This window comes from Hypanus sabinus, chromosome 2, assembly GCF_030144855.1.
Source record: "Hypanus sabinus isolate sHypSab1 chromosome 2, sHypSab1.hap1, whole genome shotgun sequence".
Taxonomy (NCBI): domain Eukaryota; kingdom Metazoa; phylum Chordata; class Chondrichthyes; order Myliobatiformes; family Dasyatidae; genus Hypanus; species Hypanus sabinus.
In genome coordinates, this window is record NC_082707.1 from 105,382,282 (window position 1) to 105,395,367 (window position 13,086).

Sequence of the window (13,086 nt, forward strand, 5' to 3'; positions counted from 1 at the left end):
TGAGTGAGTACGGTCTTACAATCAACCCTGCCAAATGCCAGTTCGGACTCGATACCATTGACTTCCTGGGCCACAGGATTACTAAAGACGGGGCAACCCCTCTGCCCGCTAAGGTAGATGCGGTCCGCCACTTCCCCCGACCCACCATGATCAAAGGCCTTCAGGAATTCGTAGGTATGATCAATTTCTACCGCCGCTTCCTCCCTTCAGCTGCCCGGATCATGCGCCCCCTGTTCGCCCTGATGTCGGGTCCGAGCAAGGACATTACCTGGGACGAGGAGTCCGCCGCCGCTTTCGTTCAAACGAAGGAAGCTTTGGCTGACGCCGCAATGCTAGTACATCCCAGAATGGACACCCCTACCGCCCTCACAGTGGATGCATCCAACACGGCAGTCGGTGGGGTGCTGGAGCAACTCATCGCAGGTCGCTGGCAACCCCTGGCGTTTTTCAGCAAACACCTGCGGCCACCCGAGCTCAAGTACAGTGCTTTCGACCGGGAACTGTTGGCGCTCTACCTGGCAATCCGGCATTTCAGGTACTTCCTAGAAGGTCGGCCCTTCTCCGCGTTCACGGACCACAAACCGCTTACCTTTGTGTTTACGAAAGCATCCGACCCCTGGTCATCCCGCCAGCAACGCCACCTGTCCTACATCTCTGAATACACAACGGATGTCCGGCACGTCTCGGGTAAGGACAATGTCGTGGCGGATGCGCTCTCTCGCCCTACCGTTCATGCCCTTTCCCAAGGGGTAGACTTTGAGGCACTGGCAGAGGCACAGCAGGTAGATGAGGAGATTCCGAGTTACAGGACTGCAGTCTCCGGTCTGCAGCTCCAGGACCTCCCCGTGGGCCCAGGTGAGAGGACCCTACTCTGTGACGTCGCCACCGGCCAGCCCCGTCCGGTCGTCCCGACAGCCTGGCGGCGACGTGTTTTCGACTCCATTCATAACTTGGCGCATCCCTCCATCCGGACAACTGTCCGGATGGTTTCCAGCAGGTTCGTTTGGCACGGACTCCGCAAACAGGTCAGTGAATGGGCCAGAACGTGCATGCACTGCCAGACGGCCAAGATGCAGCGGCACACCAAAGCCCCACCGCAGCAGTTCCATCCCGCTCACCGACACCACCTCCGAATCTTGCGCCCGAGCCCTGATCGCCACCTGGATATCCCGCTTTGGTGTACCAGCCCACATTACCTCCGACAGAGGCGCCCAGTTCACCTCCAGCCTGTGGTCAGCTATGGCCAGCCTTTTGGGGACTCAGCTGCACCACACAACTGCCTACCACCCACAGTCGAACGGGCTAGTGGAGCGTTTCCACCGTCACCTGAAGTCGGCCCTCATGGCCCGCCTGCGAGGAGCCAACTGGGCGGACGAGCTTCCCTGGGTCCTACTCGGCATCCGCACAGCGCCCAAGGACGACCTGCACGCCTCGTCGGCCGAGTTGGTATACGGCGCGCCCCTGGCCGTCCCCGGGGAGTTCCTACCAGCCCCAAGGGGGCAAGAGGAAGAACCCGCTGCAGTCCTGGGCAGACTTCGCGAGAAGCTCGGTAACCTGGCCCCCATACCCACTTCACAGCATGGGCGACACCCGACCTGCGTACCCAAAGATCTACAGAACTGTAAGTTTGTGTTTGTACGAAGGGGCGGGCATCGGCCACCGCTGCAGCGGCCATACGAGGGGCCGTTTACGGTGCTCCGGAACAACGGGTCCACGTTCGTGCTGGACGTTGGGGGGAAGGAGGAGGTTTTCACGGTGGACCGCCTCAAGCCGGCCCATGTGGACCTGGCGCAACCGGCCGAGTTTCCGGCACCTCGGCGCAGAGGCCGACCTCCCAAGCAGGTTCTGGCCCAGACTGTGGACATTGGGGGGTGTATCGCCGGTTCTGGGGGGGGGGGGTTATGTGGCGACTCATTTCCTAGCGTATCCGAACCGACTCACAATTAGATAGCCTACGGGGGTTTGCGAGTACAGAGCTTTGGAGCCTCTTCGCCATGGGGGGCCGGTTGACAGAGGCTTAAAAGTGAGGCTGAAGTTTTCGAATAAAGTTTTTTCCTTCGACTGCAGTTACCGACTCCGTGTCGTAATTTTAGCGCTGCGTGTAGCACACCGCTACAAGACAACGTTTTTCAGGACCATGGTGTTACATGACACAGTACAAAAAACTAAACTGAACTGTGTAATAAAAATACACAGAGAAAGCTACACTAGACTACAGACCTACACTGGACTGCATAAAGTTCTCAAAACCAGTGGAGTCATTACAATAAATAATAAACAGGGCAAGGTGTCAGTCCAGGCTTCAGGTATTGAGGAGTCTGATAGCTTGGGGGAAGAAACTGTTACATAGACTGGTTGTGAGAGCCTGAATGCTTTGGAGCCTTTTCCCAGTCGGCAGGAGGGAGAAGATGTTGTATGAGGAGTGCATGGGGTCATTCATTATACTGTTTCCTTTGCAGTTGCAGCGTGTAGTGTACATGTCCGTGATGGCAAGAAGAGAGACCCCGATGATCTTCTCAGCTGACCTCATTATCCGCTGCAGGGTCTTGCAATCTGAGATGGTGCAATTTCTGAACCAGGCAGTGATGCAGTTGCTCAGGATGCTCTCAATACAACCCCTGCAGAATGTGATGAGGATGGGGGTCGGAGATGGACTTTCCTCAGCCTTCGCAAAAAGTAGAGACGCTGCTGGGCTTTCTTTGCTACGGAGCTGGTGTTGAGGGACCAGGTGAGATTCTCCGTCAGGTGAACACCAAGAAATTTGGTGCTGTTTATGATCTCTACCGAGGAGCCGTCAATGTTCAGTGGGGAGTGGTCGTTCTGTGCCCTCCTGAAATCAACAACCATCTCTTTTGTTTTGTTCACATTAAGAGACAGGTTGTGGGCTCTGCACCAGTCCGTTAGCTGCTGCACCTCCTCTCCGTAAGCTGACTCATCGTTCTTGCTGATAAGACCCACTACGGTCTGTGTTCAGTGTCAATAACTGTATTCTTCAACGACCGAGTTCAGTGTTGATAACCCTATCCTCAGCCAACCATGTTCAGTGTCTATAAAATTATCGTTAGACAACAGTGTTCAGCGTCTATAACCGTATGCTTGGAGAACCATTTTCAGCATCTATAACCCAGCGTCTACGTCCGTGTTCAGTGTCCATAACCATATCCTTTGACAACCGTGTTCTGTGACCATAACCCTAACTATAGAAAACCCTGCTTAGTGCCTATAACCCAACCCTTGGACTATCGTTTAACCCTATCCTTAGACAACAGTGTTCAGCGTCTTTAACCCTACAGTTAGACAAATGTGTTAATTGTCGATAACCCTATTCTTAACAGCCATGTTCAGCATCTATAAACCTATCCTTAGACAACCATGTTCGGTGTCTATAAACCTATCCACAGACAACGCTGTTCAGCATCCATAACCCAATCCTTGGACAAATACGTTCAGGGTCTATAAACCTATCTTAACACTATACTTGGACAACTGTGTCCGGTGACTTTAATTGAAATGAATTGAATTGAATGATCTTTATTGTCAGCATACGTAGGTACAAAGAAACTCTGTTTGGCTTCCTCTCAGGCAATCGAACAAAGTAGTAGATAAAAACAAGACAGTAATAGAAAAACAGTATTAAATCGATAAGTAGCAGAAAATAAGTTGCAGCAGCACCAGAATATCACAGTAATGCACAAAGTGCCATTAGTGCAAGTATTTGAGTCCTTGTGTGTGCACGTGTGTGCTCACAGTTTCAGTCATTGTTCTGTGCGAGTGGTGTGATGGAGGCCACAGCTCTGGGGTAGAAGCTGCTCCTCGGTCTATTTGTTCTGGCTGTTGAACCTTTTGCTGGATGGCAGCGGGTCAAACAGGGAGTGGCCAGGGTGTGTGGTGTCTTTGGTTATGCTGATTGCGTTCCTCCTGAGTCTGCTAGAATAGATGATGTCCAGTCCTGGGGAGCTCCATCCTGACAATTCACTGGGCCACCTTCACACGATGCAGGTCTTATCGCTCAGTGGTTGTGCAGTGGCATATGTCACTGGTGATCAGGATGGTTTCAGTTCTGCTTTTGTAGAAGTTAAGCAACAGCTTTTGTGGAAGTTTGGCCTGTTCCAGCTTTCTGAGGAAGAAGAGTCTTTGTTGTGCCTCTTTTACAAGCAGCGAGGTGTTGGTGGTCCATGTCAGCGAGGTGTTGGTGGTCCATGTCAGCGAGGTGTTGATGGTCCATGTCAGCGAGGTGTTGATGGTCCATGTCAGCGAGGTGTTGGTGGTCCATGTTAGCGAGGTGTTGGTGGTCCATGTCAGCGAGGTGTTGGTGATCCATGTCAGCGAGGTGTTCGTGGTCCATGTCAGCGAAGTGTTGATGGTCCATGTCAGTGAGGTGTTGGTGGTCCATGTCAGCGAGGTGTTGGTGGTCCATGTCAGCGAGGTGTCGGTGGTCCATGTCAGCGAGGTGTTGGGGGTCCATGTCAGCGAGGTGTTGGTCGTCCATGTCAGTGAGGTGTCGGTGGTCCATGTCAGCGAGGTGTTGGTGATCCATGTCAGCGAGGTGTTGGTGGTCCATGTCAGCTGTTTTGACAACACAACTCTAAGGAACTTTAGGTTTTCCACACTTTCCATTACCTCTCCATGTATATGGAAGGGGTGTGTGTACTCTGTCCTTTGATCTCCTGAAGTCATTAATCATCTCTTTTGTTTTAGAAGTGTTAAGGACCAGGTCGTTGTGCTTACACCACTCCATCAGATGATCCACCTCAAGCCTGTAGGCTGTTTCATCCTAGTCTGAGATCAGGCCAACAACTGTGTTATCATCCGCAAATTTAATTATGGAGTTGGAGGTGTAGATGGGGGTGCAGTCATGTTTGAAGAGTGTGTAGAGCATAGGGCTCAGCACACAGCCCTGTGGGGTGCCTATTTTTAAGATGAGGGTGGTGGAGGTGTGCTTACCAATTCTGACTTGCTGTGGTCGGTCATGAGCACAGAGAGGAACCAAGGCCAAGAGTGTTCAGTTTGCTGATCAGTTTATAGTGGATGACTGTGTTAAATGCAGAACTGAAATCTACAAATAGCATCCTCACATAAGTGTTAGGTTCCTCTAAGTGAGTCAGAGTAATATGGAGGGCTGTTGTGATTGCATCCTCCATGGAGCAATTTGCCCGGTAGGCAGATTGGTGTTTGTCCAGATCACACACACAAAATGCTGGTAGAACACAACAGGCCAGGCAGCATCTATAAGGAGAAGTACTGTCGACGTTTCGGGCCGAGACCCTTTGTCCTGACCCTTATAGATGCTGCTTGGCCTGCTGTGTTCCACCAGCATTTTCTGTGTGTGGTTTGAATTTCCAGCATCTGCAGATTTCCCCGTGTTTGTCCAGATCAGGTGGCATTACAACCTTAATGTGTGAGAGCACAAGTCTCATGGCTATGGGTGTCAGCGCTACAGGGCAATAGTCATTCAGGCACTGGAATGATGGTGGAGGTTTTAAGGCATGTTGGAACAGCACCTTGTTGCAGTGAGAGGTTAAATATACTTGTAAACACCTCAGCAAGCTGGTCAAGCACATGCTTTCAGTATCCAGCCGGGCACTCCATCAAGGCCAGCTGCCTTACATGCATTCACTTTCCTCAGGGTGGATCTCACCTGATGTTGCTCAGTGTGGACTCGTCATCAGGTGGGTTGATGAGTGGAGCAGCCTCCTCCCACTGATTATCAAAGCAGGCAAAGAACTGGTTTAGGATATCAGGCAGTGTGGCGTCATCATCTGGCAGCAGATTATTGGTTTTGCAGTCTGTCAGTGCCTTGATGCCTTTTCACATACTGCTGGGGTTGTTGTTATGAAACTGATTTTCAATGCGCAATTTGTATTTGTGCTTTGTAGCCCTGATGCCCCTGTGGAGATTCACCCATGCTTCACTGAAGGTTTGTTTGTCTCCTGACCTAAAGGCTGCATCGTGCTCCTGAATAGTGTCCTGTTAATCCATGGCTTTTGATTGGGAAACACCTTAATTGTCTTTTGTGTTATTACATTTTCTGCATAAAACTTAATATATCCTAGGACTGAACCAGCATATTCCTCCAGGTCTGCTCCCTTTGCAAACAAGCCCCCATCTGTGTTGTCAGAACAATCCTGTAGCCTTGAGGTGGCTTCCTCAGACCACATGTGTACTGTCTTGATAGTTGGTTTTACTCTGCAGATCTGTGGTCTGTAAGCTGGGTTCAGTGTGAGGGAGATATGGTCTGATTATCCTAGGTGTGCAGATGGGATTGCATTGAATGCTCCTGGAATACTTGTGTAGACATGTAGTATGTTATTTTCTTGTGTTGGGAAATACACATTTTAGTAAAAATTGGGCATGACCAGCTTAAGATCTGTGTCATTGAAGTCCCCTGCTACAATGATCATTCCGTCCAGGTAAGCCATGAGCTGTTTGTTGGTGCTATCATATAGCTTTTCCAATGCTAACTTAGCTTTGGCTTGCAGGGGAATGTATACAGCCATAATTATTATCATCGAGAATTTTCTCAGGAGAAAGAACAGTCTACCCCTTACTGTGAGGAGCTCCAAGTCTGTGCAGCAGTCACTATAGTTCCAAGACCTCAGAAGTATTGATCCCCAACCATCCTCCCTGTATTCACAACTGATGTAGAACCTTCATCCATCAACAAAGCATAACACTATTACAGCACCGACTGTAAGACCAGGGTTCAGTTCCAGACACTGTCTGTAAAGAGTTTATACCTTCTCCCTGTGACTATGTGGGTTTCCTCTGGGTGTCCCAGTTTCCTCCCACAGTCCAAAGGTGTATGTGTAAGTTATGAGCATGTCAGAAACAGGGCAACACTTGTGGGCTGCCCAGCCCAATCTCACTGATTTGATTTGACGTAAACAACAAATTTCATTGTATGTTTTGATGTATGTGTGTCAAATAAAGCTAATCAATAGTCTTAAAAAAAATGATATGAACTCCCCCTCAGAGTTCCCACTAAAACCTTCTCTGCAATTTAACATAGATATTCAGCTGAGGTTGAGCAGGTCCTGGTCAAACATTCAGTAGTCGTAAAATATTGGCTGAACATCTTCTAAGTCTTTTAAGAGACTCTTGGATAGGTACATGGAGTTTAGAAAATAGAGGGCTATGGGTAACCTTAAGTAATTTCTAAAGTAAGTACATGCTTGGCACAGCATCGTGGGCTGAAGAGCCTATATTGTGTTGTCCATTTTCTATGTTTCGATCACTATGATTTGGGTTCAAATCCTCCAGAGGCGAGTGGGGTTAGACAAATATGTGAACTTGTCCCTGAAAGAGAACCAGATAACATCAAACTGGTGACTTCTTTAGGAAACTGGCCCAGAGGAGATTTTCACTGGTATTGACACTGTTCATCCCAGTGTAACAACCCAGTGAGTGCTACTCTTAAACACAAGAGGTTCTGCAGATGCTGGAAATCCTGAGGAACACACAATGAATGCTGGAGGAACTCAGCACACAGAACTTTCCAGCCCCATGGAGAAATAATCCTCTCTCTATGGAGCCACCACAGCACTGCACTGTTTTATCGATGCTCGCTCACTGGTCTGCAGGGCTGATCTCTGGATCTATCCTCAGAGACCGCATTGAGCCTCCCATGTGGAGCAATGAAGCAAGGTCCACATCATTCGCCCTGTATTGTGAAGAGAAAAGAGCAAGTTTTACCATGGCTTCTGCACTGAGAGTAACCCACAGAATGGTCCTCCTATACTGAGGGTCCTCCCAGAGCCTGGATCTCACTCACACCGGCTGTGGCTTGTTACAGTGACAGACCAGCTTCTCTTTCCTAGACTGTTCCACCGCATGGTTCCAAATGCACGATGGACTAAACACTTTCACAAGGACTCTGTCTATACTTCACTGGCCCGTCATCAGACAATCATTTCCAGCTCTTTGGGACTGTCTCCATGAATGGAGACACCGTGCAGTGACTGCAACCAGAAGTGCATTGATCAGGGTGCAGCAGCCCTCCCTGCAACACTGCTTCAAATGCCTACAAGTAACATAGCAGCTGTCACCCCAGGACCAGATTACAAACTATCAATTAGCACCCATGGCCACTACAGGTAGCCAAGAATCCTTTTCAGTGATTACTGTGTGGGGTCTCTTAGCTCTTCAGCACACAGCTCACAGCTGGATATGTTCCCCAGAGGGGAGTAGTTGCCAGTGGACAGCACCCACAGCCATTCCCTTCCACCTGAATGCCCCCACCATCCATTCATGATTTCTGAGCCTTTGCATCTTCAGATCACAGCCTGTGACTGTACACAAGCTCTGCATCTCACAGCTTCCCCCACCCCATCACTACACTAACATGTCCATTCCAGAGAGCGCTGCTCATCAACTCCCCTTCCTGTGCCTCTCATACATACAGTCTCAGCCCTCATTCAATGAATATACTGAGCAGCAGTGCCAGTGTAAAGAGTCACAAAAAGCTACAGTACAGAGACAGGTCCTTTGGTTCATCACATAATCCCATTAGCCCATTCTAGGACTATATGCTTCTATGCCTTGACCTTTTCAATTGCCTCTCTCAAAGTTTCTCAACCATAGTACCTTATCACTTCACCTCCTCTGGCAGCAAGTTCCAGGCAATACTCACTAGCCCTTCAGATCACCTTTAATCCTCCTTCCTTTTTACTTTTAGCACCAGCGGTCAGGTTTCAATTCCCGTTGCTCTCAGTAAGGAGTTGGTATGTTACCCCATGACAGCCTGGGTTTCCTCTGGGTGCTCTAATTTCTCCCCACATACCAAAGGTGTACAGTTTAGGGTTGATAAGTTGTGGGCATACTTTTTTGTGCTGAGAGCTTGGTGACACTTGATGGCTGCCCCTAGCACATTCTTGGTCTGTGTTGGTCATTAATACAAATGACACATTTCACTGGATGTTTATAAAAACACAAAATGCTGGCAGAACACAGCAGGCCAGACAGCATCTATGGGAGGAGGTAGTGAGGAGGTTGTCACTACCTCCTCCCATAGATGCTGTTTGGCCTGCTGAGTTCTGCCAGCATTTTGTGTTTTTATTTATTTCCAGCATCTGCAGATTCACTCATGTCACTGGATGTTTTGATTTATGTATTGCAAATAAAGACAATCCTTAAATCTACATCCACCATTTTTGATATCCCAAACATGGGAAACACATTTTGACTGCCTACCATATTTATATATCTGTAATCTATATACTGAACATCTATCGCATCACCCATCAGCCTCTTTTTCTTCAGAAAAAAATAAAACCATTATGTCCAATCTCTCCCCATCCTTTTTCCAATACAGATAACATCCTGGTGTACTTCTCTGCACAAGATGTGCAGCCTTTCACAGTTAGAATTTCTCCCTGTCCCAATCAGACCCCCTAGCCTGAGGATTTGACCCTGTTCCAGTCTTCCGGAGAGAGCCTCCAGTATCCTCCAGCCAATTCCCACTTTGCCTTTCCCCTTTGTGCTTGTCCACCCTTGATCAATTCCTCTGCGCCTGTCTCTGTATTCTCTAAAGAGACCAGCAGAACACCCAATATTGCCTCATGATGATATTTTCAGATTAGACAATGTAACAGTTATACAGGCTATCCACAAATTCCAATAGAATCCCTGTTTGAAAAGCACTTGCTTAGTAAAGTCCTGTACACTACAAAGGGTCTTATGTCATCTATTTATATTATTTTAAACAATAACTTGCCAATCTATACTGAGTGATATTAAAAATAAGTGGGAATCAGATCTTGAATGGAATTACAATGATGCTGATTGGTGTATTATCCTTCAAATGTCTCAAACTGTATTAATTTCAACTAAACATAGACAAATATAGTTTAATATCTTTAACAGGACCCCACACAGACTGCACAAAATATACCATAATGCCTCTCCTAATTGTCAGAGATATAAATCTTGTGACAGAGACTTACTTCATCTGCTTTGGAGTTGCTCTTACCTGGAAGACTTTTGGAAATACATTGTTACAATAAGAACAGCAGCAGAGCACTTGAACAACCTTGGCAAACTCCTCTGGATGGCGGGAAGGTACCCAACTGGACTCCATTAGTTAGAATTTGAGCTTTAGGACCAGCAAAAAATGTTTCAATGTATTGAATAAATCTCTCTCCAAAATTCATTGCTTTTAAAGTTTGCAAAAGAAAGGTAGGTTCTATCCTGTCGAACGCCTTCTCTGCATCCATCGACATTATCAACATGGGATCATTTTGCATATGAGCCTCTTCCATTATGTGAAAAAGTCTCCATACATTATCAGATCCATATTGATTTCTGATAAAACCTGTCTGATCAGCATTAATGGTTTTAGGGATAATGTCATTTATTCTTAATGCAATTAATTTTGATAAAATATTGTAACCTGAATTCAAAAGACTAGGGGGCCAATAAGAAGTACATTTTTAATGGTCCATCTTAGGTTTTGGCAGTAATGTTATTGTAGCCTTTTCCAGAGAACTAGGCAGAGTTTTATTAATCAGTGTCTCCTTAAACATATTTGTTAAAGGGGTTAAAAGCTTATCTGAAAAGACTTTAAAATATTCAATTGGAAAGCCATCTGGCCCCGGAGCTTTATTATTCTGTAGAGACTTCATAGCGCCAAGAAACTCTTCTTCAGATATAGAGTCAAGACGATCTTTATCCTTAGGATCTAACTTCGGTAGATTTAATAAGTTCATGTAATGTGTTGCTTTTGTATTTTCTTTATCGTGATCTGTCTTATATAGTGTTTCATAAAATTTTCTGAATTCTTGCTTTATGTCCTGTGGGTTAATGAGGGATCTGCCATCGTCTGTAACAACAGATTGGATAAATCTATTGGTCTGTTCCTTTTTTATTTGCCAAGCAAGTAACTTACTTGTTTTGCTTCCAAATTCGTAATAATGATAGTTAGTTCTGGCCAGATCTGCCTCAGCTTTACTTGTGCATAACTTATTGTATTGAATCTGTTTTAAAGTCAGTGTATTAAGTATTTCTTCACTTTTAGAAAAAGCATGTTCACGTTCAAGATTTCTAATCTCTCCCTCTAGAGATATAAGAGTTTTCCTTTTTTCTCTTATCTAATGTGTGCTATATTAAAGGACTTGTCCTCTCATATATACTTTTAAATCCTCCCATATGTTAGCATAGGAAGAAGAATTTGAATTAGTTTCCATAAATAAATCAATGTGGCCGTTCATAAATCTTTTTCATTTTTGGAATCTTTTTATTAATACATAATATTCTACAACTATAGAATAATACAAAATTTCAACAAATTTATATATATATATACAATTAATAGAGCTGATGAAAAAAACTAATCATAATATATAAAAATGGAAAAAAAATTATATATAGAAAAAAGAAGGGAAAAAAGAACCCCATCTAACTAAGAAAACAACCCATTAACTACAAAAAAAAAACTATAAGGAATCAACCCCCTGAAGCAATACATTTAACCATCATCTAGATATATAGAAAAAAAGTCATCAACCGCCAATTCACATTTTTTTTTGAAAAGATAATAAAATTGGAAGGAAACCATATAGAATAATTCAAATTAAATGGTAATATTTGGCAAAAGAACACTATCTTCTCTCAAAATCAAATCGAGGTTCAAAAGTTCTACTTCTATTTTTTTTCCAAGCTGAGACATAACATTACTTAAGAAACCCATTCAATTAATACAGGGGAAGAGATATCTTTCTACTTTAATAAAATAGCCTTTCTTGCCAACAATCTGAAGATGAAATACCCTGAATATGATGCAGAACTATTCTAAATAGAACAGTTAGTCTATTAGGTTGTGAATTAATTTTCAAAGCTTTAGAGATTGTAGAAAATAAAGATTTCCAAAACAGTTTTAATGAAGAACATGACCAAAATACATGTGACAAAGTAGCTACTTCAGTTTTACATCTATCAGAGTTATTATCTATACTAGGAAATATTTTAGATAGTCTCTCCTTTGTTAAATAATAACAACGGACAATTTTAAATTGAATTAAACAGTGATTGGCACATATAGAAGAAGAATTTACATTTTTCAAAATTTGAACCCAATCTTCATTCACAAAGGTCATATTAAGTTCTCTCTCCCAATCTTGTTTAATCTTTAGTGAGAGGTTCTCTTTTTGTAACAAGAGTTACAAAAAGTTAAATTCTACTAATGGAACCTTTCACTAAGGGATTCAATTTCAAAATGGTATCCAACAAATCCGATTCTTGTAAGTATGGAAACTTAGGTAAATATCGTTGTAAAAAAATGCCTAACCTGAAAATATTGCAAAAAACTGTGTATGAGCGAGAGAGTATTTTTTAATTAGCTCTTCAAAGGTCATCAATCAACCATTACAAAATAAACCTGTAAAAAACAGATCCTTTTATTTTTCCATAGGAGAAAAATGGGGATGGTTATTGAAGGTTTAAATGAAAAGTTTCAATATAAAGAACTAGACAACTTAAATTGTTTAAAATTTAAAAATTATGAAACTGAACCCAAATCCATAAAGAATGCTTAATAACCGGGTAAAAATTTAAATTTGGAATTTTAGAGAGCTGTAAAGGTAATGGAGCTCCTAATATTGAAGTTAAATGAAATTGTTTAACAGCTTTTAATTCCAAATCAACCCAAAGTGGTTTATGGCTCTTATCAAGCCAGCATAACCAAAAACATAATTGTCTAATACTTACAGCCTTAAATTAGATCTTACAGTCTTAAATTAGGAAGCGTAAGCCCACCATCTTTTTTTGGATTTTGTAAATGGTACTTGTTAATTCTTGGTCTCTTATTGTTCCAAATAAAGGAAGAAATAAGAAAGTCAATTTGATCAAAAATGTTTTAGTTAAAAAGATAGGTATATTTTGGAAAAAATATAAAAATCTAGGTAAAATCATCATTTTCACAGCATGGATATGACTATTAAAGAAAGGGTAAGTGGATTCCATCCAGAAAATAGTAATTTCATGGAGTCTACTAGAGAAACTATATTAGCTTTATAAAGATCTTCATATTTTTAGTAATTATACCTAAACATCTAAATGTATTAACAATTCTAAAAGGAATATCATTATACATAC